This window comes from Oryctolagus cuniculus, chromosome 9, assembly GCF_051225735.1.
Source record: "Oryctolagus cuniculus isolate XC-2025 breed Fujian yellow rabbit chromosome 9, ASM5122573v1, whole genome shotgun sequence".
In the NCBI taxonomy this organism is placed as follows: domain Eukaryota; kingdom Metazoa; phylum Chordata; class Mammalia; order Lagomorpha; family Leporidae; genus Oryctolagus; species Oryctolagus cuniculus.
The window spans coordinates 60,360,960-60,379,958 of record NC_142875.1 but is presented as its reverse complement, the minus strand read 5'-3'; the positions used below and the strand labels follow the sequence as shown (position 1 = coordinate 60,379,958).

At 41.7% G+C, this 18,999-nt stretch overlaps 1 protein-coding gene across 9 annotated transcripts in view; it reads left to right on the top strand.

The window, feature by feature from the left end:
• ELF1 (E74 like ETS transcription factor 1) overlaps positions 1–18,999 on the top strand; it is a 116,910-nt gene that overhangs the window by 31,911 nt on the left and 66,000 nt on the right. The window contains exon 2 of one of the 9 annotated variants that reach the window (XM_089304098.1): positions 11,721–11,798. The exons of the other annotated variants lie outside the window; for them this stretch is intronic. The gene's annotated coding sequence lies outside the window, so the exon portion shown is untranslated. The remainder of the gene's footprint in view (positions 1–11,720; positions 11,799–18,999) is intronic. 9 annotated transcript variants of the gene reach the window in all.

Here is an 18,999-nt window from a genome sequence, read left to right as displayed (position 1 = left end):
TTCCACTGCTTTCCCAGGCCATAGCAGAGAGCTGAATCAGAAGTGGAGCAGCAGGGACCTGAACTGGCACCTATAAGCACCTATAAGCCACTGCAGGCGGTGGCTTTACCTGCTACGCCACAGCGCCAGCCCCATAATGTTTGAATTTTAAGCCACTATGATATTTTGAAGTTCACAGTATCTTGTAAGAAAGGAATTTATTTAAGATACTTTGTTGTCACTGTCAGAGCCTCTTTTGCTTCCTCTCCCTCTCCTAGTTATCCTTTTTTTCTGTTGCCATTTTTTGCTGTGCTGTATGCCTTTCAATTATGTAGTTTTCTCTCTTTATTTTTTTTAATTCTCACTCCCCCCACCGCACCCCATTGCCATATTGACAATGCTATATAACTTAAACTAATTTTTTCAATATAATTAGCTTATTCGTTGTCTCTCTGACCTCTTCCAAGGTTAGTTTTTTTAAGTTTATTTGGTGCTTCTTGGATTCTCTTATCCTTGGGGCTCTAGGAAAGCCATTTCCTTATTGATTTAGGATGGCACTTAAAGTGTTTTGAAAACCATCTCTCTCTTTCTCTCTCTCTCATTAAAGATTTAAAGATTTATTTCTTTACTTGAGAGGCAGAGTTACAGACAGAGAGAGGAGGAGAGACAGAGAAGTCTTCCATCCACTGGTTCACTCCCCAAATGACCACAATGACTCCTGAGCTAGGAGCCTCTTCCAGGTCTCCCACATTGGTGCAAGGGCCCAAGCACTTGGACCATCTTCCACTGCTTTCCCAGGCCATTAGCAGTGAGCTGGATTGAAAGTGTAGCAGCCTTGGGACCTGGGCTAGCGCCCATGGGAAATGCCGGCACCACAGGCAGATGGTTAACTTACTAAGCCACAATGCAGGCCTCTGAAAATCCTTCTCTCTCAAGAAATATATTATTACGGTTTATGATTGCTTGACTCTGGGATGAAATAAATTTTTTAACAATGCGATACTTTGATATGATTTGAGGCTTTTTAGACATTTGACTATATCACTGATTGAATATTTGTAGGCTTTGCCCAACATTATATAACATTTAAGGGGACATAGTTAGGTGTTCACTGGGAGTAAGAGTCCCATTAGCAGAATTGTTTGAAAATAAATTGCTTCTATCTGTTGGCCAGAATATTTTGTTCCTTTAGGATCTGTTTCATGTAAATGATAGAAAATAACTTAATAACATTACTGGATCAATTAAAATGATTAGGGCAGTTTTCTACTAACTGGGCAATCTCTTCTGTTAGTATGGAGAAAATTGTTGTTCTTTGTGAAATGCACTGTATACTATAGTAAAAGTGGCTGTTGACCTAAATTACAGATGTCTTCATTGTTCTATGCAACCATGCCTCCTCTTAGAAAAACACACTATTTGTTTTACTGGCAGAGAGAGAGAGAAAAATTAGGCAGCTGATCTTTGAGCATACAAATTTCTGTGCAAGAAATGTCTTGATTTCTTCTTTTTTTTAATATTTATTTTTATTTATTTGAGAAAGTTACAGAGAGAGAGAGAGGTCTTCCATCTGCTGGTTCACCCCCCAAATGGCTGCAATGACTAGAGCTGGACCCATCTGAAGCCAGGAGCTTCTTCCAAGTCTCCTACATGGGTGCAGGGACCCAAGCATTTGGGCCATCTTCACTGCTTTCCCAGACCATAGGAGGGAGCTGGCTTGGAAGAGGAGCATCCAGGACTCAAAGTGGTGCTCATATGGGATGCCAGCACTGCAGGCCGGGCTTTGACCCACTGTGCTACAGCACAGGCCCCTTGATTCCTTCTCTTTCGTGTACAAATATCTGAATTAACACTATCTTCATCCTTTTTTTTTTTTTAACTTTTCTTTACTTTCTGTTGTAAGAATTCATAACTCTTCCTTCATTTACCCTTTAGTATTCAATAGTAGAATATCTGCTCTTTATCCCCTTTATCTTGCAGTCTGATATTGATTGCTAACATCAAAAAGCAAAATGCAACTATAAACAAAATGAATGCCTTCTATACTTTGTGTGAATAGTAGTTTAATCATTTTTATATTAAAGATTATCAAGGTGATATACATACAATCTTTAAAATCTAATGGAATAAGAAAGGACATTGTATTGTGGTTAAGCTGCTGCTTGGGACATCCACATCCTGTATCAGGGTGCCTGTTTGAGTCCTGACCTTTTTTTTTTTTCTTTTAAAGATTTATGTATTTGAAAGGCATAGTTACAGAGAGGGAGAGTCTTCCACAATGGCTGGGGCTGTGCCAAGCTGAAGCCATAAGCCTGGAACTCCATCCAGTCTCCCACATGTGTACAGGGGCCCAAGGACTTGGGACATCCTCAGCTGCTTTACCAGCCACATTAGCAGGGAGCAGCCAGGACTTGAACTGGCTGGTGCCTACACAGGATGCTGGCATTGCAAACAACACCAGCCCCAACCACTCTGCTTTGATACAGCTTCCTATTCACCTAGCATACAGCAGATGATGGCCCAAGTACTGGATTCTTGTCACCCACATGGGAGACTCAGTTGGAGTTCCTGGCTCCTGGCTCTTGGCTTTGGTGTTGCCCATCCCAGCTTTGGCTGTTGTGGGCATTTGGGGTGTGAACTAGTAGATGGAAGCTCTCTTTGACTTTGTCTTCTCCCTCTCTGTTGCCTTCCCTTTCACATAAAATAAATTCTTAATAACTAAAAAAAAAAAACCTTAATAACTAAAAAAGAAAAACTAACAGAAGAGTATATAAGAAAAAAGTCTTCCTCCTACCCACTTTACTCTCAGTCCTGCTGCTCAGAAGCAAACACATTTTAGAAAAAAATTTTGGGGGCTGGTGCTGCAGTATAGTGGGCTCAGCCTCTGCCTGGGGTGCTGGCATCCCATATGGGTGCTGGTTCTAGTCCCAGCTGCTCCTCTTCTGATCCAGCTCTCTGCTATGGCCTGCCTGGGAAAGCAGTAGAAAATAGCCTGAGTCATTGGGCCCCTGCACCTGCGTTGGAGATTCAGAAGCGGCTCCTGGCTTCTGACTGGCCCACCTCCGGCCTTTGTTGCCATTTGGGGAAGGAACTAGCTGATGAAAGACCTTTCTCTCTGTCTCTTCCTCTCTCTGCCTGTAACTCTATTTCTCAAATAAAAAAATAATAATAAAATCTTTTTTAAAAAGTAGGTCATCTCCTTTAAAATAAGTTTTTGTTTTTCATTTATATTTTCTTGGGTTCTGTCCTTGTCCTATCTTTTACCCTACTAAGGTACTTCAAAAAGTTCATAGAAAATGGATCTAAAGGATAAGTTTAGGAGGTAATTGATTAAGTTTAAGAGTGTGTTTACTGCCGGCGCCGCGGCTCACTAAGCTAATCCTCCACCTTGCGGCGCCGGCACACCGGGTTCTAGTCCCGGTCGGGGCGCCGGGTTCTGTCCCGGTTGCCCCTCTTCCAGGCCAGCTCTCTGCTGTGGCCAGGGAGTGCAGTGGAGGATGGCCCAAGTGCTTGGGCCCTGCACCCCATGGGAGACCAGGAGAAGTACCTGGCTCCTGGCTTCGAATCAGCGCGGTGCGCCGGCCGCAGCACGCCGGCCGCACTGGCCATTGGAGGGTGAACCAACGGCAAAGGAAGACCTTTCTCTCTGTCTCTCTCTCTCACTGTCCACTTTGCCTGTCAAAAAAAAAAAAAGAAAAAAGAAAAAAAAAAAGTGTGTGTTTAGCCTGTGTTCCACATTGGAGCACTTTAATTTGATCCGCAGCTCCAGTTCCTGACTCCAACTTTCTTGAGAAGCAGCATTGGCTTAAGTAATTGGTTCTTGCCATCCATGTGAGAGACCCGGATAGAATTCTGACCCCTGCCCAGCTGTGGGCCACTTCTGGTATTTTGGGAGTTAACTAGTGAATAGGAGCTTGCTCACTGTGTCTCTGTACCTCTCAAGTGAACCAATAAAAATGTTACAAAAAAGTTTGTTTTGGTACTAACAATTAAAAAATTCAGTTTTTTCATAATATGTATGCATGGATTTCAAAACATTTGCACCAAAATAAACTTATGAACTTGCTGACATACCTTCATATTGGAAGGTCTTCAAGGTAGTATGTACCCATGTAACTTTACACGATGTATTATCTATATATGATAGATACTAACTCAAAGTGATCATTGTGCTTGTACAAAATTGTATACCATGGTTTTGAAAATCTGAATGTAATTAAGTAAATTTGGCTATTTTCCAGATTTAAAAACGTCCTATAGACAGTGAAACTATAAAATATAATAGTAAAATTTAAAATGAAGTTGACTTAATGACTTAAATTTATGCTTATTTATTTATTCATTTATTTATTCAAGAGGCAGTGAGAAAGTAAGAGACAGAGAACAGAGAACCATCTGCTGGTTCACTCCCTGAATGCCAACAAATGCTTGGAACTGGGTGGGGCCAGGCTGAAGTCCAGGAACAGGGCACTCAATCCATTTTTTCCACATGAATAACAGGGAGTCAACCACTTGACCAAACACCTGTTGCCTCCCAGAGGCTACATTGTCAGGAAGTTGTAATCAGCAGCTGGAGCTAGATACTGAATTCAGACAGTCCAGCATGGGACACAGGCTTCTCAGTTATTGGGCCCAGCACCCACGTGCAATGAATCTTCCTTCCTCCCTCCCTCCCTCCCTCCCTTCCTTTTTACAGGCAGAGTGAACAGTGTGAGAGAGAGAGAGAGAGAGACAGAGAGACAGAGACAGAGAGAAAGGTCTTCCTTTGCCGTTGGTTCACCCTCCAATGGCCACCACGGCCGGTGCGCTGCGGCCGGTACATCGCGCTGATCCGAAGCCAGGAGCCAGGTGCCTCTCCCTGTCTCCCATGTGGGTGCAGGGCCCAAGCACTTGGGCCATCCTCCACTGCACTCCCTGGCCATAGCAGAGAGCTGGCCTGGAAGAGGGGCAACTGGGACAGAATCTGGCACCCCGACCAGGGCTAGAACCGTGTGTGCCGTTACCGCAAGGTAGAGGATCAGCCTAGTGAGCCGCGGCGCCAGCCTAAATCTTATTTCTTATAACAACATACTAAATATTAAGTTTTATAATGAGGAAATTCATTATCCTTAATTTGTTTGAAATAATACATGTAGGTGAATATATAAAATATATACAATGTAAATAAAATTATAAAGTGTTCACTCATGTCACAATAACCTAGATTAGCAAATAAAGTACACTGCTTTAGAAGTGCCCTCCCACATGTTCATGTTTATTTCTCCTTAAAAATTATTACTATCCTGAATTAAGGGATAATCTTTCCTTTATAGTTTTACCCCTTAGAACTTCAAGTAAATGGAATCATACCACATATATTTTGTTGGGATTTTCTTCTTTCATTTGACATTTTTTAAATTAATTAATTTGAAAGGCAGGGTTACAGAGAGACAGGGAAGGAAGGAGAGAGACAGAGACAGAGAGAGAGAGAGCTTCCATCCACAGTTCACTGCCAGATGGCTGCATTGGCTGGGGCTGGGCTAGGCTGAAGCCAGGAGCTTCAGGAGCGCCTTTCAGGTCTCCCCATGGGTGCAGGGGTCTAAGAATTTGGGCCATCTTCCAGTTTTCCCAGGCATGGTTCACAGGGAGCTGGATCTGAACTGAAGGGGCAAGGACTCAAAACTGGTGCCCAAATGAGGTGCCACTGCTGCACTACTGCAGGCAGCAATTTAATCCACTGTGCCGCAGCACTGGCCCCTTTCAGTCCACGCTTTAAGATCTATTTTTGTTAATTTTCATTGCAATATAGTATTCTGTTGTTTGTCTTTGCCAGAGTTTATTTATTCTCTCTTGTTAATGGCATTAGATTATATCCTTATGGAAACATTGTTGCACAGGGTTCCTGGAACCTAGGTGCCATAGTTGTGTAGGGCAGTATCTTCGCATTGAAGTATGTGAACTCTGCAGAGTATGAGAATAGGTAAAATAACTTAAGAAAACAAGTAGTTTTATTCTTCATCAAGGACATAGTTAAGTGAAGCTGCTTTTTAAAAATGTGAGTGCCCAGTGCTAAAGAATACAACTAGTGTTGGGGTTTGTGGCTCCTCCCTGATGCATTTAAGGTACTGTTGGTTTCATCCGTCTTTGCTTTTGGGTCTCCAGTGCAAATGTCAACACTGTGAAAAAAGCTTAATACCTTAATGTCAGTATGAAGATAATTTTAATCTCGTGATTCCCCTGAAAGGGTTTCTGGATCATGTGGGTCTGGAGTTAAAGTTTGAGAATCAGTATAATAGTGCAATGTTGGAAATAATCCGAATGTCCAGTAATTAGGGATTGGTCAGATAAATGATGATATATTAATGTAACCATATGACAGAAATATTATCAGAGTTTGTATTAAATATGACTATAGATTATACAGGTTTGTTTGAATTTTCAGTACATCTCTGAGTTGAAGGAAAGTGAAAGTGTTGTTTCTGAACCTCAACATCTCCAGTTAGTAGAAGGAGTTGGCAATGGTCTCAATAATTTTTAAGATTATTTTTTATTTATTTGAAAGGCAGAGTTACAGAGAGGCAGAGAGAGGGAGAGGGAGAGGGAGAGAGAGAGAGAGAGAGAGAGAGAGAGTGTGTCTTCTATCGTTGGTTCACTCCCTAAATGGCTGCAATGGCTGGAGTTGCGCTGATCCAAAGTCAGGAGCCAGGAGCTTCTTCCAGGTCTCCACACAGGTGCAGGAGCCCAGGGACTTGGGTCATCTTTTCCTGCTTTCCCAGGCCATAGCAGAGAGCTGGATTGAAAGTGGAGCAGCCGGGACTTGGACTGGCATCCATATAGGATGCTGGCACTGGAGGCGGTGGCTTTACCCACAATGCCACAGCGCCGGCCCCTCAATAATTTTTATAAACTATGTAGAAATAGGTGGAACATGCCTTTAAGTTAATTTTGAGTTGTAATTGAGTATACTCTTTCTTCATTAGGCATTTTATGATTTTTCTCATTGTTTTATCCCTAATTGAAAGAACTTTGAGTTGCTGTAAGTTTATTATTTAGCATAAGACTGAATTAAAGATTAAGTTTTAAGCAGGTTGGAAAAGAATGTTGGGTTTAGACCTTCAGGCTTCCTGTGAAGATTTTCACATTTGGTGTTTCTAAAGTGCATTATCTATACTCTGCAGAAAGGAAGAACAATTTTTGTGAAATACGTCATTGAAGATAGGCTGTTTCATTTTTTCTGAGTATTTATGTTATAATGGTAATCTATAATTGTGAGTTGTCTTTAGTGAGGTATAATGTTTCTCTAAGCGCTAAATTCTAGAGAATGCTCAATTGCTTGAAATTTCTTTCTGAGTAACCATTGTGTTTATTCACAATTTTATATCTTAAATGTGCTGAAGTATACTGGAAGAATACATACATATATATATGTATATACTGTTTATGTAAAATTTTAAAGTGTAATATACAAAACATACATATGAATATGTTAAAATATAAAGAAAAATAATATGAAGATTTTACATTGAAATTAGGATAATTAATAGAATTAATGGCACGTGTTTGAGGGCAACTTAAAACAATTTATGTTTAGAAATAAGATGTATGGGGGGCCGGCGCCGCGGCTCACTAGGCTAATCCTTCGCCTTGCGGCGCCAGCACACTGAGTTCTAGTCCCGGTCAGGGCGCCGGATTCTGTCCCGGTTGCCCCTCTTCCAGGCCAGCTCTCTGCTGTGGCCAGGGAGTGCAGTGGAGGATGGCCCAAGAGCTTGGGCCCTGCACTTGCATGGGAGACCAGGAGAAGTACCTGACTCCTGCCAACGGATCAGCGCGGTGCGCCGGCTGCAGCGCGCCGGCCGTGGCGGCCATTGGAGGGTGAACCAACGGCAAAGGAAGACCTTTCTCTCTGTCTCTCTCTCTCACTGTCCACTCTGCCTGTCCAAAAAAAAAAAAAAAAAAAATGATGTATGGGGCTGGTGTTGTAGCTCAGCAGGTCTAGAGCCACAGCCTGCAGTGCCGGCATCTCACGTGAGCACCAGTTCCAGTCCTGCTACTCTACTTCAGGTCCCTGTTAATGTGCTTGGAAAGGCAGTGGAGGATGGGCCAAGTGCTTGGGCCCCTGCCTCCCATGTGGGAAACCTGGAAGATCTCTCTCTGTATCTGCATTTCAGTATTCTGATAGCTCAGGAAGAGAAAGTTCTGTGTGACTTAAGAGTCAAGCCAGACTTTAGCTTGACATAACTGGAGGTAGTTCACAGCTTAAAAAAAAAGAAAAAGAAATATGTAAGCCATTTTATTCAAAATGTTTTTATGGTGTGATCATTCTGAGATGGACATTATATTGATCATTTGATCAGTGGATCAGAAACAAATCTGTACATTATTATAAGATAATTTATAGCGTAGTGGTCTCGGGAGTAAAGTGAACGAAATATACAATATTCATCTGGCTTGGTGGAACAGAACAATTACACACCATTGATAGATAGGGTGTGATTGTTGGGTGGGTGGTAGACAGTAGATTCTCTGCAGCTACTCTGAGACCTTCTGACTATTTACCATTATTCCACCAAGCATTAAGCCAGAAGCTGAAGGTAAAGTATAAGGAAATGGGTTGTTTCTCTTCCTCTGGGGTTCAAGAAAGACTTACTCCTTATATCCCTAGATATTGGGAATAATTGTCCAGTACATTTATAAATAAGAGCAGAAATATACCAGAGATGTGCTTAGAAGGCACTAATAACTCTTAGGTTCTCAAAAAGAATGAGGTAGATCCTTCCATTTGAAACATGCTGGGTATAAATGAAATTATTTTTCATGAACCAGAGTGGGTGGGTGTGTGGAAAAGGACTGGGTCCCTGGGTCTGTGGGCCGTGGTGCTGGACCAGGTGGGATGAGAGGCCTGGAGATGGGGACCATGAAGAAGTACAATGCACATTTCCTGCTGGGACAGATCAAGAAGATAATGAGACAGATGAGGAGATGAGGAAGGCGGCCGTGGGCCTGTCAGCATCTCGCTGGCACTTGAGCTCCCTGCCAGGTAACCCCATCCTGACATGCCAAGACCATGACCACATCCCACTTGAAGCAGTACGCTGAGCAGGAGCAACAGTTAGACTGGAGGGACCTGGTGACATGGGTGCTTGACGTGCAGAATGAGGGGAAGGACAACCACATGGATGTGGCCCTCCTTGCAGGAGGTCGGGAACCATGCTGCAGCATTGGGAGAGTGGCCATGTGGGAAGTAAAGGCAAAGACGAGAAGATGTCTGGGAAAGACTCGGCAGGAAGGCGAGTCTGAGGATACAGATATTGATGGGGGAGAGGAGATACTGCAGCCTCCTCCCCAGGCCAGCTACCTCTCTGTCCACTTTCAGAGTCCTCCAACCCCTTCATGCCTTTTTTTTTTTAATATAGTTTTTTTTTTTTTTTGAAAGATTTATTTATTTGAAGGAGTTACAGAGAGAAGTAGAGGCAGAGACAGAGCAGAGCGGTCCTCCATCTGCTATTTCACTCCCCAGTTGGCTGCAATGGACGAGACTGAGCCAGTCTAAAGACAGGAGCCAGGAGCTTCTTCCAGGTCTCCCACGTGAGTGCAGCGACCCAAGGACTTGGGCCATCCTCTGCTGCTTTCCCAGGCGTGTTAAGGAGCTGGATTGGAAGTGGAGCAGCTAGGATTTGAACCCGCACCCATTTGGGGTTCTAGCACTGCAAGCCAGGGCTTTTACCCGCTGTGCTACAACACCGGCCCCCTCTTCATGCTTTTTGCCTGTGCTCTGCCTTTGTCCATGCTGCCCTTGGGCCCCTCGGCACCTCGTGTGAAGGTGAAGAGGACGAGAACTCCTAGCACCCTCTGCTCCAAGGCTGTGCTCCCTTTTAGTTGGTTTTAGTTGTTTTGGGGGGAGAGAGAAGATGGAGCTGTTCTTATATTTATTTAAAAAAAAGCAGGGGGAAATATTTTTCTTTCAAAGCCACTCATTTAAGAAATTTTACTTTAATAGGGCCAGTGTTGTGGCATAGTGGGTAAAGCTGCTGCCTATGGCACTGGCATCCCATATGGGTGCTAGTGTGTGTCCTGGCTGTTCCATTTCTGATGCAACTCCTGCTAATGGCCTGGGAAAAGCAACAGAAGATGATCCAAGTGTTTGGGCCCCTGCCACCCATGTGGGAGACCCAGATGAAGCTCCTGGCTTCAGTTTGACTCAGCCCTCGCTGTTGCAGCCATATGGGGTGTAAGCCAGCAGATGGAAGATCTCCCTTTCTCTGATTTCCAAATAAATAAAAAAAGAAATACTACTTTAGGAGCACAAAGTTGCCTATCAAGTGTATATTAAGTTCTGTTTTAGGAAAGAGAGGTGACCTGAAACTCCAGTGGACTTGTGGGCAGTAAAATACTTAGATCATTTTGGGCATTGACCTTGAGTACAGTAGCAATAAAGCCTGGTGAAATTGTACTTGGAGTAGCTTGTATTTAGAGTTTACATAAGAGTTGACCAATCTGAATAGCTTCATTTGCCCAAGTTTATATAGAATATGAGGCATATGAGTGGTGATAAAAAGGTCATTTTTTTTTTTTTTTTTTGACAGGCAGAGTGGACAGTGAGAGAGAGAGACAGAGAGAGAAAGGTCTTCCTTTGCCGTTGGTTCACCCTCCAATGGCCGCCGCTGCAGCCGGCGCACCGCGCTGATCCTGGCAGGAGCCAGGAGCCAGGTGCTTTTCCTGGTCTCCCATGGGGTGCAGGGCCCAAGCACCTGGGCCATCCTCCACTGCACTCCCTGGCCATAGCAGAGAGCTGGCCTGGAAGAGGGGCAACCGGGACAGAATCCGGCGCCCCAACCGGGACTAGAACCCGGTGTGCCGGCGCCGCAAGGTGGAGGATTAGCCTATTGAGCCACGGCGCCGGCTCAAAAAGGTCATTTTTAAAGATTATTTTATTCAGAGGTAACCAGGTATGAAAAGTCTCCAAGTTACAGTTAACTGGAAATTTGTTAAAAATGGTTTGAAGCAGGCAGGTTGCACTTGTTGAGAATAGAGTTGTATTTGGTTTATATATAGTGGAGAGTTGAATGTATATAACAATAGCATAAGTCAACATTTTGGATACACCAGGAAGTAAGCAAAGAAGTAGTGTGTGTGTGTGTGTGTGTGTGTGTGTGTGTGTGTGTGTATGGAGGTGGCACAAATTATAATTTGTGAAAATGGCTTTACAAGAAGCCATGGTAAAAATAACCAGAACAAAGAGATGAGTTAACAATTCCGCTTTGTTGAGAATGAATTACTTGAAGGCTGTGTGTGTGTGTGTGTGTGTTTGTGTGTGTTACTGTTTGCCATTTTTGATAGATACAGGAAGGAATGGGGAGAGAGTCGGAGTCATATATCAAAGATGTCAGGTGGTACTCATGTAGCCAGTTGGGTAAAATAATTTGAAGGCATGTTCTATTGTTTAGACACGATTATTTACTCAGTCATTGTGGTTTTCTCAATCTTAAATTTGTGTGCCATTTACTCCTAAGAATACTTCAGAACCTACAATAATGAGTTTTTGGGACATATTGAGTCTTAGATCCAAATACCAAAGTACTGTTTTATTGGCCCTGTTTTCATGAATACTCCTCGCCATTCCTATGTGTGTTTCTGGAACGCACTTTGATATATTTTCACATAAACTATTGGAGTATTTATAAAACAAGACATAAAGATGTAGCAGAGAAGACAGGAAATACTTGACGCTTGTGTGCTCTATCTTATTCTCTGCTTCCTGTCAGTTAAACCGCGGTGAGAGGAACAGAGACACAGATGTACAATTGCAGCTTTAATTTCCCATCGGGGAGGAGGCCAGTTAAGTATGAAGCTTGTTTCCTTAAACTTTTTTCACTTGTTGATTCTAGGGATCTTGTAGGCTTGTTTTGTATTATATGGCTTTTATGTGTTTCCTGTTTGATAATAGGACCTGGAAGGAAAATATACTTTTACATATTTAAAAGGTGTTTACTTTCATGACAGTTTTACAGGTCACAAATTTGTGTGTTAGGTATAAATTAACTATGAAAAGGTAAACTAATATTTTGATTTTGAAATTTCAGTGTCTAAGCACTTATTTTTATATATTGCTATATCAGGCTGCTTTAAAACTTTAAAAGCATTTTCTGGTTAACTAAGTAAATAATTCTTAGGCACAACTTTAAGATGATAGAGGAAATGAAAGGTCGCAGAATTCGATTTATCCAAGAAAAGACAATTAGTAAATGACAGAACTAGGACTTGAATGCAGATCTTCTGATGATGGATCCTGTCCCATGTTAAGGAAACCTTTGTTTCCATTAAGTTTCTGTTCTGTTGTTCAGTGATTAAACTTTTAGGATTACCTTTGTTCTTTCCACATGGAATGCTCCTCTTCACCTCATCTTTTCTCTACTTGGAAAAAAATACTTGCTACTTATTCTCCAAAGAAAGCCCACACGCCACTTCCTTGTGTGTGTGTGTGTGTGTGTGTGTGTGTTTCTTTTTGGTTCTCACATATTTATGCATTTCTATTTCCTCACCACTTGATACACTTATTTATTTACATCGTTTTGTGGTTATATTTTTCTTTATACAATGCACTATCAGGACAAAGATCCTATCTTATTTAACGGGCATATGATAAATTTCATAAGTACTTGTTGGGAGGAATACATGCAAGGCATTTCTTCATTCTGAAATCTGCTAATGGATTAAACAGCTGTAAAGTGGCTTTTCTACAGGTTGTCTTCATAATTTATTAGTAAGAAATAATTTTATTGGAAAGCTTCTTTCCTGCTTCAGTCTTCCTTCTCCAATTGTGTCCTGTTTATGAAAATCGAGTGTCTTGGTGAAGTTATTAGTGTCTCTGTCTTAATTAAAGTGATGATTGTATATTGAGCCTCTGAAAATAGCTTAGTAATCTTAGGCCACTGAGTATCACAAAACTTTTATTTTTTGGCTTTATCTGGAAAAAGTGTCTATTCTTCATTATATGCCCAATTTCTCAACTGAATAGAAGGAATAATTTGCTGAACTACCTGTTTGTTCCCCCTGTATTATTTTCTGTTGTCTCTAAGTCTGATGTGCCCCAGTAACTATTTTTTTTGCTTGTAGATTGCAGTGTTATTGTTGACAGGAAAAGACTTTTTGGAAAATAGTACTTTAGCTGAGATCTACCTATTCTAGGAATGAGTTACACTGTATGTATTAACAGTTTTTCAGCTGAAAATTAATATAGGTTACTACATTTAAAAAAAATTTTAGCCAGCACCGTGGCTCACTAGGCTAATCTTCTGCCTTGCGGCGCTGGCATACCGGGTTCTAGACCCGGTAGGGGCGCCGGATTCTGTCCTGGTTGCCCCTCTTCCAGGCCAGCTCTCTGCTGTGGCCAGGGAGTGCAGTGGAGGATGGCCCAAGTCCTTGGGCCCTGCACTCCATGGGAGACCAGGAGAAGTACCTGACTCCTGCCATCGGATCAGCGCGGTGCGCCGGCCGCAGTGGCCATTGGAGGGTGAACCAATGGAAAAGGAAAACCTTTCTCTCTGTCTCTCTCTCTCACTGTCTACTCTGCCTGTCAAAAAAAATTTTTTTAATGATCCTAAAAATTTCACTCAAACCTAGGGATTCAGATCTGTTTTTTAAAAATTGAAGGAAAATTTATGAAGCCAAATATTTTTAATAAAGGAGTTTCATAAGAATCAATCTAATAGTTCTTTTATGTATTAAACCTTGATTTAGTGGGGCCAGTGCTGTGGTGCAGCAGGTGAAGCTGCCCTTCTTCAGATCCAACTCCATGCTAATGTGCCTGGGAAAGCAGCACATGATGGCTCAAGTGCTTGAGCCCCTGCTTCCCACTTGGGAGATACAAGTGGAATTCCTGGCTCCTGGCTTTGGCCTAGCCTGATCCAGTTCTGGACCTTGGACTTATTTGGGGAATGAAGTGAAATGGAAGGTGTGTGTCCCTCCCCCCTCCCCTGCCACCTAAGTTTTCAAACAAATAAACTTGAAAAAAAGAAAAAGCGAGCAAACTTTTTTAAAAAATAATTATTTTATTTATTTGAAAGACAGTTTTACAGAGAGAGAGAGAGAGAGGGGTCTTCCATCTGCTGGTCTACTCCCCAAATGACCACAACAGCCAGAGCTGAGCTGATCTAAAGCCAGGAGCCAGAAGCTTCTTCCAGGTCTCACATGCGAGTGCAGGGGCCCAAGGACTTGGGCCATCTTCTACTGCTTTCCCAGGCCATAGCCAAGAGCTGTATCAGAAGAGGAGCAGCCGAGACTCGAACCGGCGCCCATATGGTATTATGCCGATGCTGCAGGCTGGGGCTTTAACCTGCTGTACTTGATTTGGGTTATACAGATAGAAAACAGCTTAAAGAGTTGTTGAGTGTCCTTTTCCATATTGGACCTTTCTTTTTTATGCCATTTGTTGGTAGAGTTGGTGTATATTTGTGTTTGAATCAGAAAATGCATGTATGTTGCTTTGATAGTGAAGCCTAGTTTAACATCATTTGGTTCTGGGAAGCTAGTGCATCATGTGAAATTCCATAAAATGCAAATACAAACATATGAGAACACATCTTTTAATATTTTAATGAAGAATTTTAGTAAGATAATTTTTTAAACTTTTATTTATTTGAAAAGTTGAAAGGCAAAGAAGTCTCATCCACTGGCTTACTCTCAAAATCCTCGTAATAACTGGCTGGGCTGGCCCAAACCAGGAGCCAGGAACTCAGTCTGGGTTTCTCATGTAGGTGGCAGGGACTCAACTACTTGAACCATCACTTGTGCCTCCAAGAGTGTGAGTTAGCAGGAAGATGGAATTGGAAATGGAGCTGGGACTTGAACTCAAGCACTCTAATATGAGATGTAGGCATCTCAAGGGCTATCCTAAGCACTGTGCCAGATGCATGTACCAGAGATACCCACATACCATATTGGAGCACCTGGGTTCGAGTTCCTACTCTGCTTCCAGTTCCAACTTCCTGGCCATGTCATGAAGGCTCAAATCTTGTGTTTCTGCAATCCATATTGGAGACATCAATAAAGTTTCTGGCTCCTAATTTGGGCCTGCCCCAGCCCTGACTGTTGCAAGCATTGGGGATGAACTAGTGGATGGGAGATCTCTGTGTGTTTTTCTGCCTTTCAAATAAAATAAATAAGTGATTTAAGAAAAATAATATGTCCTTTGATCATGTGGCCTAATTTGGTTTTAAGCACACAGTGTACTCTTAGAATCCTTTTAAATTGGATTCATTAATAAAGAACATATAGAAAAATGTGTTGTGTCTTTTCCTTTCAAATAGCTTAACAGATAATATTTATAATTACTAACTTGAGAGAGTGAACTTGGTACTCAATTTTGTTACAACACATATTGTGATTTGCATTTGTTTTAGTTGATACATTATGATAGTTTGTAGGGAAGGTTTTAGACATTTGTCCCTTTCCTGCCCTCCATTTAGCCCACCAGCGTCTGGCAGATAGTTCCCTAATGAGTGCTTATTGGAAAAAAGAATATATATACAGTAATAGTACCATAAGGACCAACTAATATATAGGAAAAGACAGTATATGCAGAAAGAATTTCTCCTTCCCTGAGATATTTGTAAAGAGGATGCTGTTTATTCAAAACATAATACTAAATGACAGAGTATAGTTATCTCATGCAACCTGTTCATATAATTCAAAATTTCCTTGGTACCCAAATGAGTTTGTGTTCAGTTGAATACCTTATACAAAGGATTGTGTATAATGAGTCATATCTTTTTGAAAGTCTAGTTTTCTTCCTTTCACCCTCCTCTTAAGCAAAGAACAAAAACATGAAGTAAATTGATTTTTTTATTTGTTTTAAAGAATGTTGCCACACCCTCAGCAATTTCATTGTCGAGAATACTGAGGAGTGCAGCGTACAGTTTGGTGAGCAGAACTATCAGTTTAGCTAGCAGTCAAGATGTGGAATGTTTAAGTTGTGCTCATCAAATTTGGATAGTAGTTGCCAGATCTCACCTATGTAACTTGCAGTGGGTTTTGTAATCATAGGGACCACGCTCTGTTGTTGCAACCAAATTTGAAAACTTCCAGGAACTTTGCATTTCTTCACAAATCAAATGAAAATTCTACGTGACTTTCAAGGCTGTCCATAAATTAGTTTTGCTTTGCTTATTTAAGCACACTTTCTGTTATTTCCCATTGGGAATTAGTAGCTCTTGTCAAGCTATTAACAACTTGTATCTCCAAAGTTTAATTTATTTCTTGAAAGGTAGAGAGACAGGGAGGGGAAGAGAGAGGGGCGGAGGAGAGAGGGAGGTAGGGAGGGAGGGGAAAATCTCATTTGCTGGTTCACTCCCCAGATGGCCGCAACAGCTAGGCCAGGAACCAGGAATTCCATCAGGGTCTCCCATGTTGATGGCAGGAACCCAAGTACTGGGGCCATCATCTGCTGCCTCCCAGGTGCATTAATAGGAAGCTGGATTGGAAGAGGAGTAACTGGGACTTGAACAAGGCACGCCAGCAGGTTACTTATAGTATGCAGGTGTCTCAAGCAGAGGATGATTCTGCCAGGCTACGGTGCCCGCCCATGCAGATTCTCTGCATCTTTTGTGTCTCAGCATTTACACACACTATACTTGCTATCTTTTCCTTTTCCTGTTGTCTTTCCAAGTCCTGTCTTTCTTTAAGGTTCAGTTTAGATCCTACTTTGGGAAGTATTTCCTTGACCTTTTTGACCATCTCCTTTTGAAATGATACAATACTGAACAGCTTTAGTAGCAATTAATGAAATACTGTCATGTGGCATTGAGTTGTCTCTCTCTTTTTTTTTTTTTTTTTTTAAATTAATTTATTTGACAGGTAGAGTTACATACAGAGAGAGAGAGAGAGAGAGAGAGAGAGAGACAAAGAGAAAGAAAAGTCTTCTATCCGATGGTTCACCCCCCACAAGGCTGCAACTGATCTGAAGCCAGGAGCCCGGTGCCTCTTCCTGGTCTCCCATGCGGGTGCAGGGGCCCAAGCACTTGGGCCATCCTCCACTGCTTTCCCAGGCCACAGCAGAGAGCTGGACTGGAAGAGGGGCAACCGGGACTAGAACCTTGTGCCCATATGGGATGCCAGTGCCTCAGGCGGAGGATTAACCTATGTGCCACGGCACTGGCCCAAGTTGTCTCTCTTGGTCTTCCGAACTAGATGTAAGCTTCCTGGGTACAAGAGCCATGCATTAACTCTGTATTTTCCACAATGCTGAGCTTAAGGAATGTTCCATAAATATTCATCAACTTTTACCAGTCAATCAGTAGTAGTAGAGTAGATGTCCCCGAAGAACAGATCATTTGATTAGCTGTCTATACATCAAACAAGCATAATAAAACTATTTCCTATTAAAAAAAACCTAATACCAAGATTATCGTTGCACTTAACTAAACAGTAACTTGAAAGGAATCATATGATTTAAACTTGATTGAGAAATTAGTTTATGTAAGATGGAAGGTCTGGAAGGCCTAAATTTTAACTTCTGTATATGTCATAAATATATTACTTAGAAATGTTGTTTAAAGTTTTCTTCTATATAGGATTAAACAGTAGGCGTATAGAAAGTCATGTGCAGCTTATAAATATTAACTATCTATTTCTGTTAGAATACTAAGCTCATGCTTTTCCTTTTTTTTTTTTTTTTTTTTCATCTTATGGTTTTGCTATTTGTTGTTTTGCTTTCATTGAGTTAAGAAGCTTTGGTGAGTGCCAGGCAGTGAAGAGGATGGTTGTAGGAAGAATTGTTTTAAGCATCTTGACATAAATATCAAAATTGTTTGATTATATCCAAACTTACTTAACTTTTTTTAATTATTATTTAAAGAAGAAGGGGGTGTGATGCTGAAGCACAGTGTGTTGAACCGCTGCCTGCAGCACTGGTATCCCATATGGGCACTGGTTCCAATCTCGGCTCCTCCACTTCCAATCCAGCTCCCTGCTTGTGTGCCTGGGAAAGCAGCAGAGAATGGCATAAATGCTTGGGCTCCTGCACCCACGTGGGAGACCTCAAGGAAGCTCCTGGCTTTGGCCTGGCCCAGCACTGGCCGTTGGGGCCATTTAGGGAGTGGACCAGCGGATGGAAGATTCATTCTCTCTCTGTCTCTGTCTGTCTCTAATTCTGACTTATAAATAAATAGATCTCTTTTTTTTTTTTTTTAAAGGGAGTGCACTATGAAATGAGTAGATAATTAAGAGCCTTCTCCTGCATAGGGAATAGAATTTAGGGCACAAGAGATGTAAAGTCTTTCCAACTTGTTGAGAACTTGGGAAAAGATGGAGATATTTGATTTTCCTGCAGTATATATTTTTTAAGTCTGATTGTACCATGACTGGGAAGATGATACTAAAATAAAATGTCACAGGAACTGTGATTCTAATCAAGAGAAAATATGTGGAAAGTTCTAGATTGAGCTTGATGGTGGGCACCGAAAGCCTGGCAAAGGATAGTATTACTAAGTTTTTGGTGCGATCTATCAGGGCAGGGAAGACTTTGGCTTTAATAGTGGGGTAGCAGGAGATGAGGAAACTGTAAAATGCAGAAATGCTGAAACATCTGTTTTTGAGATGATGGTGAAGTATAGTAAAATTATGACAGAGGTGTGTTGTTTTTTAAGGCACTTTTAGTTTCATAGAAAAATTGAGAGGAAGGTACAGAGACTTTCCATATATGCTCTCTCTACAGATTTCTTAACCTCCCCCATTATCAACAAACGTGCCAGGGTGGTGCATTTACTACAATTGGTGAATGTACACTGACACATCATCATCCGCAAAGCCCATAGTTTACGTTAGAATTTGCTTGTGGTAATGTCCATTTAAATGGATTTGGACAAATGTCAGTAATGTGCATTTAAGTTTCTTCTTTGTCTGTGATTTGGTAACTCATTTGTTTTTAGAGCTGAATGCTACTTTATTGTGTGAATGTAAAGGACATACTGGTTGCTTCCAGGTTTTGGCAGTTATAAATAAAGTTGCTATAAATACCTATGTCCAGGTTTTTGTGTAGATGTAGTT